General features: G+C 45.7%; 1 long non-coding RNA gene across 1 annotated transcript; it reads left to right on the top strand.

Annotated features, from left to right (window-relative positions):
* Positions 1-836: 836 nt before the first annotated feature.
* On the top strand, positions 837-23824 carry LOC308533518. Its single transcript, XR_013997095.1, has 3 exons — positions 837-923; positions 23414-23579; positions 23692-23824. It is a non-coding gene; the product is annotated as an uncharacterized lncRNA (long non-coding RNA).
* Positions 23825-24091: the final 267 nt, after the last annotated feature.

Below are 24091 nucleotides of genomic sequence, written 5' to 3'. Positions count from 1 at the left end.
TCGAGCACGTGCGCTCGCTGGGAAGTATTGACATGGGTGTGACATCACCGGCAGCCAATCAGATAATTGCAGCGGTGTTTATACTGCTGCAACCACCTTGTGAGGGTGACGCGGTGTCATAACGTTATAAATATTAGGAGGGTTTTCCCCGGCAGCGGGGCGGGGCCTGCTCGCGCGGACGTCGTGTGGGGCTCCCATCCCGGTCTGTTCAGACACCAGACTCCATTTCTGAGACTGGCTTCTGAACTGTTTGCCTTGCCTATGAAATTTAGAATGATCAGAAGACTGGATGGGAGCTGGAAATGAAACTCATAATCGAGTTATTCAGGAAAAGGTTTTCTAGCGTAGAGCCCTCATACTGACTTATTTAAATTGTTAATATGCTAAATTTAGCAAATTCTAAAGTGTTTAGACTCGTTTTACTAGTTTTAAATGTGAAGTAAATCTCAAATTACTTTTATTCAAACCTCTTTCAGGTAAAATGATGTTCTCAAACTATGAACAGGGGCTTTTTACACTTAAGAAATATATTAAAAGTTTAATTACAAACGAATATAAAATATATTCAAGATAATTATTGGGTGGAAAATGGGTATTGATTTACATTGTTACATTAATATGTGTGTGTTAGGATGTGCATAGAAAAAAGATACATATAGGCTCTTTGCAGTTATGGTTTACCTAGTGTTAGAGGTTTTATTTGTTTTTAATATATTTTTATTGATTTCAGAGAGGAAGGGAGAGGGAGAAAGAGAGAGAAACGTCAATGATGGAAGAGAATCAGTGATCGACTGCCTCCTGCAAGCCCCACACTGGGATCGAGCCCGCAAACCCGGCATATGCCCTGACCAGGAATCCAACCGTGACCTATGGTTCATGGGTCGATGCTCAACCACTGAGCCATGCCAGCTGGGCTGTTAGAGGTTTTAATCTTCTATTTTATATATTAATGGAAAGTTACATATATTCTATAAAGAGCATGTGTGACAGTATTTAGGCACTCTAGTTTTATGATTCTGTTAAGTTTCTATTTTTAAAATAACAGTATGTAAAGCTTTGAATATATAATGTAGAATATGGAATATGGTCTGGTTTTGAGATTAACTTTAGAAAACAGATTTTCGCGAGGACATGGGTATTAAAAATGCCACTTATCTTAATGTTTATAAACAAGCTACACATGCAGGCATAGCCAGACTACTATTGATTGTATAGATTTACTCAAAGCAACTTCCACTTCATTCACTGAAATTTTAGTATCTATATAATATACAAAATGTAATTTTAATGTAAAGAATGACGCTACCAACCTGTCACAAAAAGATTTTGGCTTTGGGTTATTTTTCCTTAATGATCATGTTGTCACCTATTCATATTGTCACCTGGCCACCAGTGATCACCAGCTCGAAATTCCAATATAGGTCAGATTGGTGCAGTTTGTGGGTTTAAAAAAATATATTTGTCCTGTTTTATGTTAGTAGTTGGGACATTTAGGGCAGTAGAATCTCTGGCATTGACCTAATTTGTACCTTGGAGAAATGAGAGAATTCCGCCTGACAGAATGCGGTTAGTATGTGCTTCCATGGAACATATGGGAGAATCTATAACAATAAAAGCGTAATATGCTAATTAGACCCGAGTCCTTCTGGGCGAAGCTGGGGCTGCGAGGGCCGAGCCCCTTGCACGAATTTCGTGCATCAGGCCTCTAGTGTAATAATAATACTGTGCTTGGTCCTTAATGCATTTTTAAAATTCCAGGCACTTTGCAAATGAATGCGTTGTTTATTGTATTTTAACCAGCACTGCCTCCCCCATAAAAAGAAGAGTTCCTGAAGTTAATTGCTTATCTAGGGTTAAGGTGATGGGAAATGAAAATGGACCTGAGAATTTTAATTTCATTCCAAAAATGTTAAATCCATATCTTTGCTTTTTTTCATCTTCTATGTCTAGTACATAATAGGCACTAAATGAGTTTATGCTATTATTATTATTTTTTGTTTTCTGCTGACGCCAGACTCACCCAAAATGTTGGAATCCATAATGGCATTTGTGTCAGGAGTGAATTTTTCTCTCACACATATCTTACCTTACATTGTCTTCCGTCTGGAATTATATTTAAGTGAACAACAATTAGATTCCAGTGGTACAAATAAATGACTTAAATTCTGGGACCACTGAACTCCTGAACAGCTAAACAGTGTGCTTGTGTGGTGTGTGTGTATTTATACTTCTATCATTCTCGACATATAAATATATATTCACATGTCTTCCCCTAAACCCTGAAAGGAGATGGACTCAGAAACAAAGTTCAAAAGGCTAGTAACCACAGCTGTCCCAAGAGTACCCGGGGTGAGGGAACTTTGAGTACCAGAAGGGGATCTCCTATTCTGTAAATGGAGTTTTTAAGAATTCCCCCACCCCTTCCAGTCTCCTACTAGCAAGCAGGGATCTGTTCTCCCCTCTGGCCCCTATATTTACTGTTGGGGTTACATTATATTCAGGGGGATTCCCCGTTATGCTTACCAGGGGAACCCCTCAAGAATGGGGCATCCCCAACCAGTTTGTCCCCTAATTTCACTGTAGGCTGTAAAACTGCTGCAGGCCACCCTGACACTGTCCCACCGTCACTCCGTGGTGAGGCTGAGCTCCCGTTTCTGGCTCCCTGGCCTTGGTGGTCAGACTTGCCTGTTCTTGACGGCCTTGGTAGAGGCTCTCGGGAGCCTGGCCTGTGCTCCTGCCTGTGCGTGGACATGTAGCCATCTCCACAGTGAAGGACCCGAGCACAGAGACTGTGATTCATTCTCAGGGTCCCCACCCCAGCCCCAGCCTGGCACACAGTAGGCAGTTAGTAAACGTTTGCGGACTATTTTCTCTTCTCTTACCATCTATTTTGGGAGCAACTTTGCTGTTTTTAATTTTCCTTAGCTAATTAAAAAAATACTTTTTTAAGGTATTGAGCTAATATTTTCATTGCATTTACATTGAAAGCAACTAAAAAAAAGGAAATCCTGCCATTTGTAACAACATGCAGCACCTGGAGGGCATTGTGCTGAATGAAGTGGGTGTAAGCACCGAAGGAAAAATACTATCTGATACCACTTCTGTGAGGAATCTAGTCAGACTCAGAGAAGCAGCACGTGGAATGGTGGCTGCCAGGGGCTGGGGAGAGGGACGCCAGAGGCATCGGTCAAAGGCACGGGGTTTCAGTTAGCAAGACACAGTCCTGGGGTCTGCGCCACAGCAAGTGCCGGAGCGAGCAGTTCTCTATTGTGCACTTCAGCTTTGCTAAGAGGGTAGACCTGAAGTGTCTTTATCACAGGAAAATAATAATAAAGTGGCAGCAAGAAACCTTTAAAGCTAACGGGTATGTTTATGGCAAAGACTGTAGCGATGGTTTCACGGGTGTAGGCTTATCTGCAAACTCATCTTGTTGTACACAATCCATATGTACAGCTTTTTGTATGTCGGTCATACTCAGTAAAGGGGTTTAAGCAAAAAAAAAAAAAGCAACGATAATCATAGTTGAATGTAAATAATATATTATTAGCACCATTTTCTATGTAGCTTACAGTGTATTACAAACAGTAACACAATCTTCCTGTGAGTGAAATCAAAGTAGATATTATCATTTTCATTTAACGTATGAGGAAAGCCAAGTACAAAAGGGTGAACTGACTTGGTTATTGGATGAGGCACAAGTTATATTTATAAGGTTGAAGACAAAGGTAATACTCTCTAATCTAGCTACTAAAACATGCGTGATACACGTAACAATGTGATATCTGCATAATTATGGGTACACTAAATTTTAAACTTTTTTATTATTCAAACATGCTCACAAAACAAAAGGAAAAGAAGAGCACCCATTATTTCCAATGCCCAGAACTTACCACTATTAAGTAAATACAGTTTTCTCTTTCTGTGCCGAGTTAAAATTGTTTTTTGGTGTTCATAAGTTGGATCTTAGCATAGTTGTGCTTTTAGTAATTAATGTTTTAATATGATTAAATCTTTTTAGTATGTTAATGGCTATGGATAAACCATAATTGATTTAACCAATCTTCCATTCCATTTTGAACTTTTCATTCTTAACGGTTGGTTGGTTGTTTTTTGTGTGTGGGTTTTGTGGGTGTTTTTTTTTGTGTTTGTTTTTTGTTTTTTTTTTGCCATTTTAAACAACTCTTTAGTGAATATCCTTGAAACTAAAACTTTGTGTCTATTATTTCCTTGGGATAAATTCTAAAAGGAGAATTTCTGGCAAAGGGAATGAGTATTTTTTAAAATATTTCCCCTCATTGCCCTCCAGAAACACTTTCAAACATGTCAAAGCACCCTAGCCGGTTTGGCTCAGTGGATAGAGCATTGGCCTGCAGACTGAAGGGTCCTGGGTTCGATTCTGGTCAAGGGCACATAACTCAGTTGCAGGTTCAATCACCTGCCCCCAACCAATCAAATTGTCTCTCACATTGATGTTTCTGTCTCTCTGTCTCTCCCTCTCCCTTCCACTCTCTCTAAAAATCAATGGAAAAATATCCTTATGAGGATTAACATCAACAACAAAATTTTAAAGTGTCACAAAGCTACCCAAAGTGAATACTGTTAGGGAGGTATTTTTATCCTGGAGAGAGAAAGACCTAGTGCCTAGGAGAACACAAAAGCCAGAAACCTTAAAGGAGAAGGTTGACAGAATTGATTATATAAATGATAAAACTTTGTTTTTCAAAGACTTAATCAACAAAGGTTTGTTTATTTATTTATTTTAAATAGTATTTTTTTAAAAAACATTTTGTATTGATTTCAGAGAGGAAGGGAGAGGGAGAGAGAGAGAGAAACATCAATGATGAGAGAGAATCATTGATCAGCTGCCTCCTGCATGCTCCCTACTGGGGATTGAGCCGGCAACCCAGGGATGTGTCCTTGACCAGAATTGAACCTGGGACGCTTCAGTCTGCAGCGCAATGCTCTATCCACTGAGCCAAACCAGCTATGGCAACAAAGGTGTTTTTTTTTTTAAGTGAAGTAGGAGAAAGAAGTCAGATCTATAGAATGGACAAGGTGTGGGAAGTTTTAATTCATTATTTTGAAGAAAAAGTTATCGTATACTTCGAGAAGCTTATGGTGAACATGCTCCATCTCAAGACACTTGTGAGCGCGGGTTTAAACGCTGTAAAAGTGATGATTTCGATGTGAAAGACAAAGAACGTCCAGGGCAACCGAAAAAGTTTGAAGACCAACAGTGACAAGCATTATTGGATGGAGATGCGTGTCAAACTCAAAAACAACTTGCAGAAAGATTAAACGTTGCTCAGCAAACAATATCTGATCGTTTACAAGCAATGGGAAAGATTTTAAAGGAAGGAAAATGGGTGCCACATCAACTGAACGAAAGACAAATGGAAAGCCGAAAAGTCATCAGTAAAAGGTTGCTTCAACGGCACAAAGGAAACATCGAATTGTGACTGGCGATGAAAAGTGGATTTATGTTGAGAATCCCAAACGCACAAAATCATGGGTTGATCCAGGTCAACCATCAACATCTACTGCAAGACCAAATTGCTTTGGAAATAAAACCATGGTCTGCGTTTGGTGCAGTCAGGAAGGTGTGGTGTATTATGAGCTTCTAAAACCAGTGAAACCATTAATACTGATCGCTACTGACAAAAAATAATCAATTTGAACCATGCTTTGATTGTAAAATGGCCAGAATGGGCCAGAAGACACGGCAAAGTAATTTTCATGATAACGCACCATCACACACTTCAAAACCAGTTAAAGACACGTTAAGATCTTGCCTGGGAAGTATTAACCACCCGCCGTATTCACCAGACCTTGCTCCTTCAGATGACCACTTGTTCTGATCGATGGCACACACACTTTCTGAGCAGCACTTCAAAATGCGTACCAAGAAGTGGAAAATTTGATCTCTGAATGGTTTGCCTCAAAATAAGAAAAGTTCTATTGGGACGGTATCCACAAATTACCTGAAAGATGGGGAAAATGTGTAGCGAGTGATGGACATTACTTTGAATAAAGTATTTTTGATGTTTCTCTTGAAATTATCGTGTTTTCTTTGATTACAAAATCTGCATTATTAACCGGTACACTTTGGGGGGACACCCTGTATATATACTCCCCCAGCAATTTCATTCAGTTCTAGGAATTTATCCTAGATAGGTGTGTTAAGATGTCTGTGCAAGGATGTTCACTGTAGCACTGTTTATAAGCCTAAAACTCTTGGGCTCCCATTAGTGTGGGGTTATTTACATACATGGCACATGCCTATAATGAATTACTGACTGGTCATTAAAAAGGTTGATGTGGCATTACCTAAGTCCAAGACTTAACTGTTGAGTGAAAAGAGCATTATATTAACACTAGAGGCCCGGTGCACTTGGGGGGGTCCCTCAGCCCAGCCTATGCCCTCTTGCAATCTGGGACCCCTCGGAGGATGTCCACCTGCTGGCTTAGGCCCACTCCCTGGGGGATTGGGCCCAAGCTGGCAGTCAGACATCCCTCTGGCAGCCTGGCAGCCCTCAGGGGATGTTCACTTGCCAGCGGGGAGCAGACCTAAGCTGCAGTTGGACATCCTTAGTGCTGCTGAGGAGGCAGGAGAGGCTCCCACCACCACCGCTGTGCTGGCAGCCATCAGCCTGGCTTGTGGCTGAGCAGAGCTCCCCCTGTGGGAGCACTCTGACCACCAGGGGACAGCTCCTGCATTGAGCAGCTGCCCCCTGCTGGTCAGTGTGGGTCATAGTGACCAGTCATTCCCAGTTGTTCTGCTGTTAGGGTCAATTTGCATATTACCCTTTTATTATATAGGATAGAGGCCTGGTGCATGGGTGGGGGCCGGCTGGTTTGCCCTGAAGGGTGTCCTGGATCAGGGTGGGGTCCCGCTGGGGTGCCTGGCCAGTCTCGGTGAGGGGCTGAGGGCCGTTTTCAGGCTGGCCAAGCGCCCTGGCGAGAGAAGCTCCCAGCCTCTCCTTTTTTTCCTTTTTTTTTTTTTTTTCATTCTGGGATTTATTTATCCTCTATAATTGAAACTTTGTAGCCTTGAGTGGAGCTCAGAGCCGGCCAGGGCGGGCAAGAAGCTTGGCTTCCTCCATCGCCAGGGGCAACCCAAGCCTCCTGCTCGCTCCAGCTTCATGGCCACAGCCGGCTGAAAGCAGGTATCTGGGGTTTATTTATCTTCTATAATTGAAACTTTGTTGCCTTGAGTGGAGCTCAGAGCCACAGCAGGAAGGAAGCTTGGCTTCCTCCATCACTGGGGCAACCAAGCCTCCTGCTTGCTCCAGCTCCGTGGCTGCCAGCCGCCATCTTGGTTGGGTTAATTTGTATATAGTCGCTCTGATTGGCTGGTGGGTGTGGCTTAAGGCATAGCAAAGGTACGGTCAATTTGCATGTTTGTCTTTTATTAGTGTAGAGATATAATTGGAATAGTCAATTCATGCAATTAATTTTTATTGAGCACCTACTTTGTTGAGCACTGGGCATGTATAGGTTGCTGAACAAAACAGCTGTGGTCCCTAGAGCATGTGCATCGGTGCATATGTGAATACAGGCACTGAAGTGCTTCCCAGGGATATTCCTCAGAATGCAGACAATCATTGACTCTTGAGTGGAATGTCAGTTTTTAGAAAGTTTTATTAATACATTTTCTGTACTGTCTGACATTGAGAATATAATTTATATTGAATATAATTCAAAAAACCTTAATACAGCTATTTTCATGTTTGAGGAAAAAGGTAACTTTGATCATTGATGACATGTTTTTCCAGGACTTCTGGGAAGGAGTACAATGCATTCTTTTTCTCCGCTTACTGTGAAGCAGTTTTGCCCTACCACCTCCCAAATAAACACAAAAGATTTAAAAGATAAATACCAGTTGTTTCTTTTCTTAGAAAATTCCAATCGTTTTAAAACGCTTGTTTTCAGAAGCTTAAGTTTACACGCATATGTCCAAGGAAGTATCTATCTCAATAAACCCCACGTTCTGGCTCTGCCCTCTAATCCACTCCTATGGCAAAGCCGGTAATTTTTTCAAAATGCAAACCTGGTCCTATCACCCCACCCACACTTAAAACCCTGCCGAGGTTTCAATTATTTCCTGCTGGTCTACATATCAAAACACTTTTTCCTGCGGAGCCTGGCAGGTCTGGCTGCCTCCCACCACTCCAGCCTCACTGGACAGGCTCCCTCCTTCCCCAGCACTCTGCTCAGCCCTTCGTGTTCGCTTTGATCCCCATCCGCACTTTGCACGAGCTGTTCCCGGTCTGTAAGGCTCTTCCCTCCCTTCTGGTTAATCCCTGGATCACGTCCTCAGGGCAGCTTTCCCTGACCGCCACCCCTCCCCCCAACACGCCAACATCCTGCTGAAGATTCTCCTAGCATGTGTAACTCTCCCTCACAGAACTTGTCACCGTTGCAGTTTCTACACGTGTGTAATTACTTGATTATTGCACGTTCCCTCAATAAACTGATAGCTTCAGGAGAGCAGGGACCATTTTTGGTTTTGCTCAATATTGAATTCCCAGCTTTTAGTAACAGTGACTGACACAGCAGACAGTAAGGATTTGTCAGATGAATCAGGAAGTGAATGTGCAAATTTGCAACCACTAGGTACACACAACCTTGAACTGTCAACAAAAGATAAAAATGTAGGTGAGAATTTTACTGAATAAACTAGTAGAACAGAAATGTGGACGAGTTCAAGTGTTGATAAATGTGTGCATGTTATTCCATGTAAGGCATTTCCATGGAGTGTACAGTTGTAGGAGGTTGTTTTGAAATTTTAAAAATTAAAACTGGTAAATAAACATAATTCCAATTAAAACTACTAGGCCATTAAAAATATACACAAATAAACATTGCTTTATCTGTGAAGATATACTTTTAATTTAAAATTCCAAATTTAAGAATAGCTAACCATTTTGTGTGTGCAGTTTCTCTCTATTCTATTAATTGCAAATAGGAGTTCACTCCCTGAATTTGTAGAGAGATAAGGTAAAAAGTAAAAATACCTCCTTTGTGTATATGAGTTGTACAAAAATAGATTCTTTTTGCAGAATGAATTTTTATATAGGTTGCAAAGAATGAGAACAGTGAAGTTAGGGGTTCGATATTTATTTCTTAGTGAAAAGACACGTTACTGATTTCTGTAGGAGATCCATCCCAGCTATTTAGTTTGCAGGTACTGTTGGTTCACAGATTGACTTCCCCGATTGGTCCATTACCGATGCTCTGTTCAGCTGCCACAGATTGGACCTCACCCACCTCTTTCATAAACTCACAGTGCAAACCAGTTGCCTTCAGCAGGACCAAGCAGAGGGGAGAAGGGGCAGAGGCCCAGAGGCCCCGTGCTGGCAGCTTCCTCCAGGAACCTCACAGGGGCCCCAGTTCTACCTTCGGTAACTCCCTTCCCCAGAATTTGGAGGGAATGTCGAGGTCAGACACTAAAGTCATGGCATCACTATAAGTCATGAGATGGGTCTTTACGAAAGAAACCCACCGTCCCAAAGAGTCAGTGACTCTCCCAGATGCTCAAGACTGAGGGCATCAGGACTGGGACAGAACTGCTTCAAGGAAAACACTTTCAGGCTAGTCCAGTGCTCTTCAGACGGGGCTCAGCCCGGGAGCAGTACAAGTTCCTGGGCGTGGGCAGCTCACTGCTCAAGCGAATTCGTTGGCAGGCTTTCGACTTCATGTGCACTCTTTGCCCCAAGACCGAACTGGTGAGAATGCTCCTCTCCCACAGTCTCCCTTCTCCCACTTCCCCAGAAAGAAGGCAGCCTCTCTCCCCTCCCTACTGTGTGGCACTGCCCAGCCTGGACAGCGCCCAGGGACAGAGGGTCGCCGTCACCACCGGGAGCGGCCTTCTGCCTCTCATCCTTCGTTTCCAGCTTTTCCTTCAACAAAGCTGATGAAGGACCTAGTGCAGTGGTTCCCAACCTTCTGGCCCTTTAAATACAGTTCCTCATGTTGTGACCCAACCATAAAATTATTTTCGTTGCTACTTCATCACTGTAATGTTGCTACTGTTATGAATCATAATGTAAATATCTGATATGCAGGATGGTCTTAGGCGACCCCTGTGAAAGGGGCGTTCGACCGCCAAAGGGGTCGCGGCCCACAAGTTGAGAACCGCTGACCTAGTTGAAGGGTCAGTTGATCATTTAAAGTAATTTTCAACGATAGACCGCTGAGGGTTTTTGCACATAACTTGGAAGGAGTTTGAAGAACGTGGCACAGAATGCTGACACAAAACCCCTTCTATTCCCGTCACCCATAATTTTTTATGACCAAATGTTCTCAGCACGTATTCAAAAGAATAAAAAGGGGAATGAAATGTATGACAATCCCTTTCTCACTGCGGCAAACAAATTCTTGGCACATTGATTAGTTGGGAAAAACTCAACTAATTAAGAAATGTATTTCCCATAGATGTTTATGTCCTATGTAATATCAATGTGTTCCTGTTGCTTCGACCAAAGGAAGGCGGCATATCTGTCAGCCCCCACCTCTCAGGCGTACTGAGAGTTCCACTGTCATGGTGCAATCATTTCACAAACGACGGTGATGATACGTTTAAAATCCTCAACTTCCAGAAATGAGGATGAGGCTCTCCCAAATAGTCATGTCAGCCAATGTAAGATTTGCCTCAAACGCTTAGGTGTTACTCTTGCAACAAGAGCCAGAGAGATGGCTGCGCATTAACGCCTCTGCTCTCAGGAGTGGAGCAGGCAGTGTGGGTGGAGAAGGAAACATTCATGAGGACCTTTGGGTAACCGTACTACTTACGCACAGTAGCTCAGCAGAGCCTTCTGCATATTCTGAGACAGTCAACAAAAGTGGAGTCTGTTGTTTTCCTGCTGGTGGAAAGAGACGTCATAAATTTTGCCTTGAGAAGTTTCTTGACTGCGCTGAGAGATATGTCCTCGGGCAGTGGTGTGCTGTGCAGTGTTACGCCTCACTGGCCGGGAGCGGTTAGGCTCACTGAACAAGTACAATTCAGGGACAGCCTACTTGTTTCTTCTGTTGAAGCAACCCAGCCTAACAACCGTGGCACCCTGTTGTTGACTCTTTAAAAAAAAAAATAGATTTTAAAGAGAGAGGAGAGAGGGGGAGGTTTGTTGTTTCACTTATTCGCGCATTCATTGGTTCATTCTCGTATGTGTCCTAACTGGGGCTTGAAACACAACCTTGGTTTATCAGGACGACGCTCTGACCCCGGAGACACCCGGCCAAGGCCTGTTGTTGGCTCTTAAATATTTCAGGATTTTCAGGGTCACTCACAAGGTATAAATGATCAATTTGTGAATCAGAGATTTCTTCCTGCTCACGTGCTCAGTTCCTGTAGTTAACATGTTAACGTCCCCAAGGAAGCCCACAGAGCATGGGCAGCAGTCCTACGTGCAGTTGGCTGCAGAGGACTTTAGTTTTTATGTTGTGAGGTGGGAAAATTCCCAATATCTCCAGACCCTGTTCTCTCATTTGCAAAATGGAGTTGCTCATCGATTGGTAGTAACCTCGCAAGTCTGTTGTGAAAATGAATGAGATGGTTTTTGTAAAGCACATCTGGCTAGCTCAGTGCCTGGCAAATATAAACCAACCGGTTAATTTACTCAACTTCCCAAACACTGACTGCATGCCGGGCCCACTCGGTACCCGGATCAAATGGTGACGAGGATGTAGACAGGCTTCTTGCTCTCAGGAAGCCAGCAGTCTAATGGAGGAGGGTGCCGGTGCCGAGCCAAAAATCACAGAAGCAAATGTACAAAGAAGGGGAGGGAGGAGAAGGACATGGCGCTTTGGAGCTTACAATGGAAAGATTCAACTGGACCCTTAGGGTGGTCAGAGGGGACTCCGGAAGAGTGCTCAGCTGGCCTCCGGAGGAGGGTGGGGTGATGTGGGAGGTCGGCTTTCTGGTGGTGCGGAGGGAGGCCTGCAGTGAAATGACTCAGCACAGGAGGGGGGCACACAAGTGTGAGGCTGGGCAGCTGAGGGAGCAGGATGGGCGATGAGGTGGACGTGAGATGGCGTGGGCGTGCCCGGCCCTATAGCAGTTTTAAATTGTTCTCTGAAAAGAACCATGGAAGCTGCTGAAGGGCTTTTGAGTGAGGCCAGATGAGGGATTTGCATTTTGGGATCCTCTTGATTATAGGAAATGGCTAAGAACAGGACCAGAGACATGGAGGCTGCCACAAGAGGGGATGAGAGAGTGGCCTGGGTGGCCACTGGCACAGGTGGAGAGGATGGACACATTGGAGAGCTATTTGGGAGGGAAGATTTGCAGACGTTGGTGATGGATTGGCTACGGGCACTAAAAAGAGGAAAATGTTGAGGATGATTCTTAGGTGGCTGACATCATTCACTGTGACAGGTGACGTCAGAAGAACAAAGTTTGGGGGTAAAATTATGAAATCATTTTTTGAAATTTGATTCTGAAGTTCTTTTGAGGTATTTAAGAGGCATGTTAAGTGCGCTAGAGCTCCTAGGATGTGTTTATGATAAATGAATGCATATATGTGCATACACACATACACATACACATATACGTCGTCTGCATATATGTGGTGACGTTTTCCTGCTTCAAAGGAATGTTTTAAGAATTGAGTTGGAGATGATGTACACAAAGTATGTCGGCAGGTACAGGGAGAGCTGGGAAAAGCCGTGGGTCGGTGGTGACGAGTAACAGGCAGACAGATGCCGGAGGAAAGGCTGTAGGGGCCGCAGGGCCATTCCAGCCTGATGTTTGCCACTTTCAGTCACTATCAGTGATGGTGAACCTATGACAGACGTGTCAGAGCTGACACGCGAACTCATTTTTTTGGTTGATTTTTCTTTGTTAAAGGGCATTTAAATATATAAAATAAATATCAAAAATATAAGTCTTGGTTTTACTATGGTTGCAAATATCAAAAAATGTCTATATGTGACACGGCACCAGAGTTAAGTTAGGGTTTTTCAGAATGCTGACACGCCGAGCTTAGAAGGTTCGCCATCACTGCACTAGATTCTGTTAGGAAGCCCTTAACGCAGATGTTTTCTAAATGGTCAGTTACTGCCGCTGAGGCTGGGAAAGGCTCTTATCAATACTACCTAGTACATAAAAGCATTCAAGGGACGTTTCCATGGAAACTCATGAGCTTTTAGTGAGGGTCACTGGTCCGAAGCGGTAAGGCCGGAGCGCAGGTCCTGGAGCAGGAAAGGCTGGTGAGCATGGAGGGCTGCAGAGGGGTGCTGTGTCATAGGAGGAGGGGAGAGTGCAGGGGTCACCTGGAGAAGCAGGCAGAAAAGGACAGCATTTGGGGAGTGACAGGAGATGTCACTGGATAAGTCAGGGGCTAGGAGCGGGGCACGTGCGGGAGGCAACCAATCTATGTGTCTGTCTCACATCAAAGTTTCTGTATCCCCCTCCACCATAAATAAATAAATAAATAAATAGGAAAATATCCTTGGATGAAGATAAAAAATATTTTAAAACAAATAAAAAACAAAAAGAAGTTCATGTAACAGCATCATTTAATGAGCAGGTGCAAGAAGAGGCACACGAGAAGGTTTCTCATTCGATAATCCTCATTCTCAAAAGCCCTTTTTTATATCTAACTTAGATCTTTCATGCTGTAATCAAAGTCAGTTTCTCTGTTCACTCCCCAGCTGAGAGGGAAAGCAGCTGTGCATCCTCTTGTATATAACTACCCTCCCCATGCTTGAATACTGTTATTAAGAAACCTGGTAGTCTTCTCTAACTTAGTCTAAATAATTTCTGGCTCCTATTTTTCCAACCCTTTAATCATCTCTGTGACTCCCTGTTGCATCCCTTCCACTCTCCCCACATCCCTCTTTAAGCTGTAGAGTCCGTTTCTGAACGTTGTACTTTTGAGATTCGCTTGGAGTATCATGGAACAATTTTCTTAAATGTCTTATATGACAGCTTTACATATCCCAGTGCTGGGCTTGGATTTGCTCCATGTTAAATACAGGATTTCCAGTAAACCAGTTTATTTTGTCGATTTAAGTCGAACCAGCTAAGTTTTTGTATTTACGGTTCACATGAAATCCCTGTGGACTGTGGCATTTCAGAGATAATGCTCAGTATTATCTCAGAGAGAATTCTCAGATGGAGTGACACAAGTTGATATGCCCCTGGCCTCACTCATATCAACTTCAGTAGGAGGTGAGAGCTTTGTGCTCCGTGTACTTGCACAGGATGACATAGATCCAGAGTATGTTTTTCCATCTCCCCTTTCTTGTTTTAACTATAAAATCAGATTACACTGTAAATGTGAAGGAACCTACCTTATTTCACATATCTCGAATGTCTGTCTCCCTTACTCCACTGTCAACTTCTAATTCTCAAGGAAAACCCGTTCGATGCTGCCTGAAGTCGAGTGGACAAAGAAGGTCTTGGCCAGCAATGGCATTCTGAGGGGTTGGTAGTAATTTAGTGATTGCTGAACAGGTGATTAGAAGGATTCTGAAGCAGAGTCCTGCATCATAGTAAGTGCCAGTGCAAGCTGGAATTGTTGGGAATCAGAATTATGAACTGCTACAGCAAATTGTTTGCCGTGGACATGGGACATAGGAGAGGAGGTGCCGGTAGCCCATACTGGCCACTGAACACAGCAGGAGTTATGCTTTCATTCCTATGCAATGCCTTGCCCAGACTAGTAATGGACGACTCCTCTATGACAGAGAACAGCATTTTGTTCAGTTTATAGATCACAGTGAAGACAACAGAAAACCTCAGAGGTCATGGCCCTACTTTAAAAAAAATCTATCTACCCACTCATTTTGCACAATTGCCCACAGTCTATTTTTAGCTCCTCTTGGAAATGGTGTGAGTGCTGATCTGCATGGTTGCCACACACAGTTCTGAAATGTCAATGCAACCAGTTCGTGGTTCTTTCCTTGAAGCTGCTGAGAAAATAGTTGTGATTTGACTTAAAAGTCAACACAAATAAGAGACTTTAAAAAAATGAATTGAAGAATTCATCTGCCACTTTAAAAGTTCCCCCCAAGAAACCTATCTGATGGGGTGCTATTGCTAATTGTTATCTGATGGCATATTGTCAAGTGATGTATTAATAGTCAAATAATTGGATCACTAAAAAAATTAATGACAGATTTGCTTGAGAGAGGAAGGGTTTGGTATACAAGCTGAACTACGGAGTAAGACAAACTGAAGAATGAGTACGTTGGGGGTAAGGTCGAGCCCCTGGAATGTAAGAAATAGTCCTGAAGAACTGAACACGCTTTCAATTGTAGACACTTTTGTTCTGTGCTTCTTCACTTACTGTGAGCCTCCATGTGTAGGCTTTGGAGAACAGCCTTGAGGATAAATTAGTGAGGAGTCAAATAGGTTGGCCCACTCATGAGAGGTACTGCATCTAAAGCTCACAGCTAACGAAGGGGATGAGCCCTCTACAGTGTAACTTCAGTGAGTTGAGAGAGAAAATTCTCACCGTGTTCTGTTACTGAACCATTGACATGATTTTTTTAAATCTTCACCTGAGGAAATGTTTATTGATTTATTTTATTTTTTATATATTTTTTAATTGATTTCAGAGAGGAAGCGCTGGGGCTGACTGGATGAATGGATTACTCCGACACAAAGTTTGCTGTGAAAGAGAGGTTAAGGGACCAGGCAGCCTTGATTGCCTGCCTTTTATTATAGTTTTTATCTTTAGATACAATCAGTAGGGTGAGTAATCTTGGGAGGACACATGTGTTTGCATTTTCCTCTAGGCGAGGGCACCCAAAGATTAGGCATAAGGATTCCAGTAAACACCCGGGGGTCTGCACGTGCACAGACCTGTTTGGAAAGGTCAAGGAATAATCAGGGCGCCGCCTTCGACACTCCCCTAAGTCTCCCCTAAGTTGGAATTCTGATAAACAGGGCAGGCGGCCTTCCACACACTTCCCTTTTACCAGAATGTCCTCCTGACAACTTTCCAACCAAGTCTTGCGTGCTCCCCAACATCTCCCCTTGTTTGGTTTTGCTGAATGTAGAAGACAGAGGGAGGTGGTGAACTTTCTGCTTTAGAATGTCAGGGTCCCTAAAGTGCATTTACCGCTCTAGTTCCAATTTTACAGACTATGAGAAAAACAAAAAGAGCAATGGTTAGTCATCTGGGGTGCGTAGAGTGTGAGTAGCTCCGATAGTTGCTCAGTGTCCGCCATCAGCTTCGTCATCATTCCCCAGGTTATTCCGGGGGCCGCCTGGGTCCGGGGAAGGAGCATCGTTCGGGGCTGCAGAGTCCCCAGGCCCAGATTCTTCATTTCTCTTAGGTGCCCTTGGCTTAGGGAAGATAGGATTTACTAGATGGCTCCAAATTGCTGTTTAACCATCTCGGTTTCCCTATTCTACTTGTCCTGGCTTACTGCTCTATCCACTGAGCCAAATCGGCTAGAGCAAAAAGATGCTATTCTTATTTACCCCTAGCATTCTTCGAGGAGGTTCTGAATTCAGGTAGATCGAACCACTCCCAAGTAATGGCAAATTCTAGCCTATCTGCCTACTTCAGGTCCAGCCTCTGTACAAAGTATAAGGGTTAACATTTTCATTGTTGGGACTTCCTGCAATCTGGGTTTGATAGATTATCAGCAATTTAAAGACCCACCCCACAACCCCCCTTGCTTTCCCTCCCCACCCTTCCCACCCCGCCCTCCCCTCCCCAAACCCCTTTCTCTCCCCAAGAAGATTCTGTGACTCATTTGTCTAAATGCAGGCGATAGTACCTGCCTTTACTCACACCGTGGCCGAGTATTTTCCGGCTGAGAAGCTTTTCATAAATGTTTGCCTAATAGTGTTTTTACGTCCCGGTGTCTCCTTCAGTGTTTTTATGTGGAAAGAATTAATGTGCTGCTCCTGCTCCTCCCCTGCTGCCTTCTCAGAGCACTTCTCAGTTCAGGCCGGCCGAGCTGTGGCTGGGACCTCTGAGCTTCTGCTTTCCTGTGCTCATTAGCTGGATGCCCCCCCACCCCCACCCCCCAAAGAAACTGGCCTAGGTCTTCCAACAGGTCCCAGCATGCCATCAGGGGCAGAGAGAGTTTTCATGCCATGACCAGAGCTGCCTTCAGCACACTTCTTTCTTCCAAAGACACACTCTTTTAAAGGTTTCTTATTCGGACAGGCTTCACCTTAACTCCAATTACGCTCCGCTATTATTGCCTCTGCATTAGACCTCCCTTCCCCCCATTGCTTGCCGATTTGGTCGAGTGGATGTTCTCTACCTCCGAGTGTTTTCCAAACACTGAGATGTACAGGCTACATAATTTCATTGTCTCATTCCTAGTGGAAAACTGGGAAACAATTATGGTAGCTATCGATCTATGGTTTCTGATATGCAAGGTGGTCGTTATTTTATACCTATCTGTACAGCATATACATATATTCCTTGAATGTGCCAAATTTCCCTTGTTCCTGACTCCCTTCCTCCACCCCTCTGACCAGATCTCACTTCACATCAGCTGTTAGTAGAGGAGCCACTTCTTACAGGAGGTGCTAGCTCTGCATTCTGGCAGTAGCGGTTTTCTGGGGTTGGTCGGTCCTGAACTGAAGCCCTGACTCCATGCCCTCCCCTGACAGTGAGTGCTGCGGAGCCCCCGTGCCAGCAGGGGGGTGTGGGGAGCCTGGGCAACAGGAGAGGCGGCCAATGCAGCCCAGGTGGCCAGAGGTTCAGCCTGGGGCCCTGGGTTCCTTCCAGTCTAAGCTGACACTCGGCTTCTCGGAGCCTTGGTGTCCTCTCTGTTAAGGAGGAATAATACCTTATGATTCAAATCAGAGTATTTCATCAAGCGAGATACTAATGCTAATTGTGGCTGTAATTGAAAAGTAAAGGCAGATAGATGTTGTCAATAAAAGTAGGGCCCTGGCTAACGTGGTTAGAGTGTTGACTCGAGCACCAAAGGACCTTGGGTTCAATTCCCAGTCAAGGGCACGTATCTGGGTTGCAGGTTAGATCTTATCCTGGCCCCCATCAGGGCACGTGCAGGAGGCAGCCAATCTCTCTCTCTCTCTCTCTCTCTCTCTCTCTCTCTCTCTCCTCCCTCCCTCCCATCCACTCTCTAAAAAATCAAGGGGAAAAACATCCTCGTGTGAGGATTAACAAAAAATAAATAAAATGAGCTTTCTTTAAAAAATAAATAAAATGAATTAAAAAGTAGGAATTTAAAGAATTGAACTTTGGAGGCCCTGGTCCAAACATACCTCGCTCTCACCTGAAATGACCCCTTTCTATTGTTAAGTTTCATTATGTTCTTCCTCCAAAAAACATAAACATTTGAAATAAAAGATATTCTGGGTCGTTTGAAAGACATGCTCTGCCAGTGTTCTGAACTAGGCGTTCGCCTGTGGGTGCTCAGTCAGAATGCTTAGTGGGAAGTTCCGCTGACTACCCCGAGGGCATGGGCATTTATCAGGAAAGAGAGAAGCCATGGTCAGGAAACAGGCCATGGTTGAGGGGCTGGCACAGGCCCAGGTGGGCGGAAGCAGAGAGGACGTGGGACAGCACGGGGCCCTGGGGAAGCAGCGACAGGAGAGAGAGACAGAGAAGAAGGTGGCGGTAAGAGAGGCTTCCCACTTTCTAGAGTTTTCCTCTTTATGTAGAAAATGGGGGGTGGATGAGGGCGGGGCTCTCTTCCTGTCACTCTCCTCAGTGATGCTTGCAGGTCCCCGAATTCACGTAGGCCGTGTCCACCCACAGTCACGCAGGCTTCGGGGCACCCCTGGGAGCCCAACATCAGTGTTTCGGGAAGGAAAGTGTATTCCCACTCGGAGAGCCAGCCCTCAGGCGCAGTTTTGAAACGCACTCTTTCTGAAGGTGAGCCAGCCGCCTGCGTGAGCTGCCTTTTCCAAAAGCGTGTGAGGTCGGAAGCTTAGCCGCTGGGATGGGAGCTGCTCCGCGTGGGGCTGCCATGGAGCTGTCCCGAGCACGGTACCTGCATAACTGAGGTGTGCGGACAAGAGCATCCACACAGACGGTCCGACAGCTGCAGACCAGTCTCACCGCGTCCAGGCCCCTGGAAAGCTTTCCCACAGCCCTGAAGTCAACCACTCACCTTAGGGACCAAGGGCCTTCCTTGGCTATGTCCCTAAGCATAATCTCATCTGGAAAAGCACCTCCCTGTGGAAACATAGCCTGGAAGCTCTGTCGGCTGTGGCCAGGCCCACAGTGTCTCCGGCTGCCGGGGAGTATTTAGAAGCCCTTGTGCTCACAACTTAAAGCCCAAGCGGAGGTCAGGTGAGCCAGTTCATCAGGGACTGGGACTTGCTTCTGCTGGAATTTGGAATCTCTCCTACGGTCATCTCACTCAGATGAATGAGTAATGAATTGTTTCTTCCTAAGCATCCCATCTCTCTGACACCCAGCTTAGCACACACCTCAGGAAAGTGTGTGTGCAGAAAAGCACTAACTCGTTTCCTCCTGGCAGTCGGCAGAAGTAAGGTGACTCTGATGTATGGTCCGGACCAGGATGCTCTTCTCTGGAAAAATGCTGGACCAGAGGAGGCATCAGGAGCACAGACATGAAGCAAGACTGTGGGAATTCGTGGCTGTGGTGCCTGGGTCAGAGCTGCGTCTGGCTGCCCGCTCCCTCCACAGCTCGTCTGCAGTGAGGAGGGCCGGGCCTGGTCACGGGACCCTGGCCCAGCCGCTGGGGCTCCCTCCCAGAGAGCCCACCCGCCATCCACCAGCCCTTTCCACCAGGCCTTTGGGCCTTCTACCAGCCAATAATCAAGTCTCATTATTCTCACTCCGAATCTCATCCGCTTCTCCCCTCTCCACCATCTGTCTTAGTTCATTCCGGTCATGACCCATCCCCCGAGTTATCGCAATAGTTTCCTATGGGCTTCCCTCGTACCTCCTGACCCTCCAACGCGTTCTTCACGCTGGTGCCTACTCTCTCCCAGTTGATCATTCTCCTTCTTAAAATCCTTATTGGATCCTCGTTGTCCTCAGATTAACCGTGAGCTTGTCCTGTTGGCTACCCATCTCTAGCCTCCTCTCTTCCCGGGCCCAGCCTGTCTACTGTCCAATGAGGAAGCACGCCTCCCCTCAGTGGGGAGACTACCTCGGGGCACAGAAATCCAGCTGACCTGGAACAAGCAATGAGAATGAACTCAGAGCACACAGTACCGCGGCCTTGTGGAGGCCGCCGCACGTGTTGAATTACCGCAGCTCCTGGATGCACCTCCCATGTCACTATTTGCATCATCCCTTCGTTCTCCTTGCTCCCCATTCTAGCCCACCCCACCCGACTCCTGGGCCTGAAATCTCGTTCCCATTGTGTAGATATCAGTTGAAAGACTTCCCCCAGGAAACCTATCCTCCCCAGGCCCCCAGGTCCCCCCTGTGTGCTATCATAGTAATCTCTGCCTCCCTCCCCAAAGCCCTTCCCAAACCCTGGTCCCTGCTCAGTGTGAAATCCTGGGAGCTGAGCTCAGGGAGGGCCTGCACTTCAAAGGGCCCTGGCCTTGACCTTCCAGAAACCTGTTTTGCATAATAATTCAGGAAAATCCGCTTGCTTTCAAAAATGCCAGCCTGACCTTGTGGACATTCCTCATCCCCAAGTCTCCAGCCCCAAGTTCTATATCCTCTGCATATCGGGGTGAAGGGCAACCTCAGCCCCGCCTCTCCTTCAGGGGAGGAATTCCCACGTCCCCAGCGAGTGCCCCAGGGCAAATGGCAATAGGAAAGGAAATTGGCTTATTGCCAGGAAAAGCACAAACTCAGCAGATTTTTCTTTCCTCCTAAATTTAACCCGATGAAAAAGTGCCTACGTCACCAACGCTTCGGAGCGCCCCCCCCCCCCCCCCGCTCCCCCGCCCGCCCCCTGAGAAGTGGCTGACAGCCGATTTCTCAATCTCTCCTCGCGGATCACGGAGGGCAAAGGCCTGCGGCTGCAGGACTCATGCTCCACCAGTGGGTGACGGTGCTTCAGAATCGTAAAATCCCCTGTGGATGTGCATTCAGGACTGTGCAGACCACCACGTTCTCATGTCAAGTTCGAGCTGTCCACATGCAGAAGGTGTGGACGCGCGCCTCCCCTCGGTGGGGAGAATGCCTCGGGGCACAAGAGTTCGGCTGACGTGAGAACAAACAACGAGAATAAACTTAGTGCACACAGCACCGTGACCTTGTGTTCCGCGTCTCAGGTCAGACCCCCGGAAGCCTCATGGTCACAGAGCCGGCCTGACAATGCTGGAACGGGAAACAGCATTGCCTGTGGGTCCCAATTCAATCGCCCCGTTTTCTCTGTGGTTATGGTCTGAGGTTGGTTGAGAAGGGTGCCATGAAGGTCCGAGCTTCTATCGATACACAGTAGACAAGCTATATTAGAATAAACTTCATGTTTGGGGAATGTTCAGCAGGCAGCGTCCTTTCTGTATTCCGAAAGGCCAGTATGTTTATAACTATGCTTGGTACATGAGAAACACAAGTGCTCACGCGCATGCAGCACCGTTGGCCCAGTACCCAGTGGTGTAGGTGGGCAGCAGCCTACCCCTCGCCACGCTCTCCTACTGTGATCAGAAGGAAATCCCGAGAGTCCCACAGCGAGTGACCTGGGTCTGCACCTCCTTCTTGCCCCGTTTGCTGCCTTCACACTGGCCTTCCTTCAGGTCCTCAAACACACAGCTTCTTTCCTGGCTGGGCCTTTGCATTGCCATTCCCTGGCTCTGGAATGCTGTTCCTCGCCTCTTTCCATGCTGGCCCCTTCTAAGACCTTAGAGCTTAGGCTGAAAGTCACTTTCCTGGCAAAGCCTTGACCAATCTGTTTCCTCCTCTGCTGCTGTTCTCTAGCATAGCCCTGTGTTTCCTTCCCCAGGGCTCACCCTCTCATTGTTATTTGTTTGTTGAGTCTTTCCTCCTGGACTGTAAACACCTCGAGGGCAGGAGCCACATCTAACCTGTTCACTGAACTCCCTGGTACATACCAGGGCCTGGAACATACGAGGCTCTCAATATATATTTGTTGAATGAATGTCTGAATATGTGTATTGAAAAAATATATAAAGACATCAGTTCTGTGCATTAAGTATTGCTTTAAGTGGATATACATTTTATTAATCTCAAATATCAATTACATTAAAATATTAATATAGTGTCGTTATTGAATTAGACATGCATAGATAGGCTACAGTAGAAGGTTAAAGATAAATTTCAATAGTTTTTAAAAAATATGTTTTTATTGTCTGGCTAGCATGGCTCAGTGGTTGAGCATCGACCTACGAACCAGGAGTGTTGGGGAGCACGCGAGACTTGGTTGGGAAGTTGTCAGGAGGACATTCTGAGAAAAGGGAAGTGTATGGAAGGCCTCCTGCCCTGTTTATCAGAATTCCGACTTAGGGGAGACAGGGGAGTGTTGAAGGCGGCGCCCTGATTATTCCTTGACCTTTCCAAACAGGTCTGTGCACATGCGGACTCCAGGTGTTTACTGGAATCCTTATGCTTACTCCCTGGATGCCCTGGCCTAGAGGACAATGTAAACGTGTGTCCTCCCAAGATTACTCACCTACTGATTGTATCTAAAGACAGAAATTCCATAAAAGCCTAACGAGGCAGGCAATCGAGGCTTCTCTGGCCACTAGAGCCAGGCAAGCCCCTTAGCCCTCTCTTTCACAGTCAAACTGTGCTGAGTAATCCGTTCATCTGTCGTTCAGGGGCTGCTGGTCAGCCTCAGCACAGGAGGTTAGCGTTCAATTCCTAGTCAAGGCACATGCCCAGGTTGCAAACTCAATCCCCAGTGTGGGGTGTGCAGGAGGCAGCTGATCCATGATTCTCTCTCATCATTGATGTTTCTCTCTCTCTCTCTCTCTCTCCCACTCCCTTCCTCTCTGAAATTAATAAAGAAAATATATTTTTAAATATGTTTTTATTGATTTTAGATAGGGAGGAAGGGAAAGGGAGAGAGGGAGAAAACATTGATGGCTGCCTCCTGCAGGACCCCAATGAGGATTGAGCCACAACCCAGGCAGGAATCAAACTGCAACCTTTTGGTGCATGTAACTCAACCAACTAAGCCGCACTGGCCAGGGCAATTTTCAATACCTTTGAGGAACCCCATCTCTCTAAGGATTGGTGGAAGAGATGTAGAAGGTTTGGAAGATTGTGCAGAATCTTGCTTATGGTGTGACATACCCTAGAAATCGCCCTTTCATCCTTTCATTCATTGTAAGAGCTCCTTGGTAAAAACATTTTCTTCCTTCCTGAGATTTTTTTTTTTTTTTTAAGCATAAGCAGTGTAACTCTTCTTTCCCAATAAATTCTAGCAAATTCAGAGTTAGTGGGTTCTCATTGACTGAGGTTTACTTGCATGTAACAGTCACTGAAGTCTAACCTTGGCTTTTCTGTAATTTCATTTCCTTATGTAAATGCCGTATTTCCTGATTGAACCATTGTTGAACTCCTACCAGATGCGGTGGAGACAGAGATGAGCTCCGTCCAGTAGTCCAGGGCCCAATGGGGACCAGCACGAACAGTCCTAATCACATGGTCCAGGGAGGGGGTTATGCCCCCAGCACGACCTCAGCAACAGAGGGCTTCCCACGTTTCCTTCAGGAAGTGGCACCTAACTGGAAGGTAGTGCAGGGCCCGGGGTGGGGGGGGAGGGGGGTGGGGCACAGTGTGCACAAAACATCAAACAAGAAGCGTCGCTCTGTGTTCCAGGAATTACAACCCGTTGTGTTTCTAGGGCTCCCGCTCAGGAGGGCTGCAAACCACGGCGCTGGAGAGGGAGCAGGGCGAGGCGGCGAGGGAGCGTGTGCCTCACGGGAGCCTTGGACTTTATCCTCCGGCCGTGGGGACCCACCAGAGGGTTTTGTGGGAACTGTTGTTAATGGTTAATCTCCAAGAACGTGGGAAGTGAAGAAGTTTATGGAAATGACTTTCCATTTTTACGCTGCTCGCAGTTGGAAGATAAGTCTCCGAGAGAAACACTTCAAAGGCTCCCAATCTGGCCCCTTTAACTGTGTTTATTCCACATCAGAACGGGCGTTTAAATGAGCAAGTCTGATCCTGGGGAGGGGTCCATCTTTAGTCCTGATGTTTATAAAATAGAAAGACTCAAAAACCACCCAATTATTCTTGGAAAA

This window comes from Myotis nattereri (assembly GCF_964212035.1).
Source record: "Myotis nattereri genome assembly, chromosome: 17".
Classification (NCBI taxonomy): Eukaryota; Metazoa; Chordata; class Mammalia; order Chiroptera; family Vespertilionidae; genus Myotis; species Myotis nattereri.
This window is presented reverse-complemented; position numbering and strand designations above follow the sequence as displayed.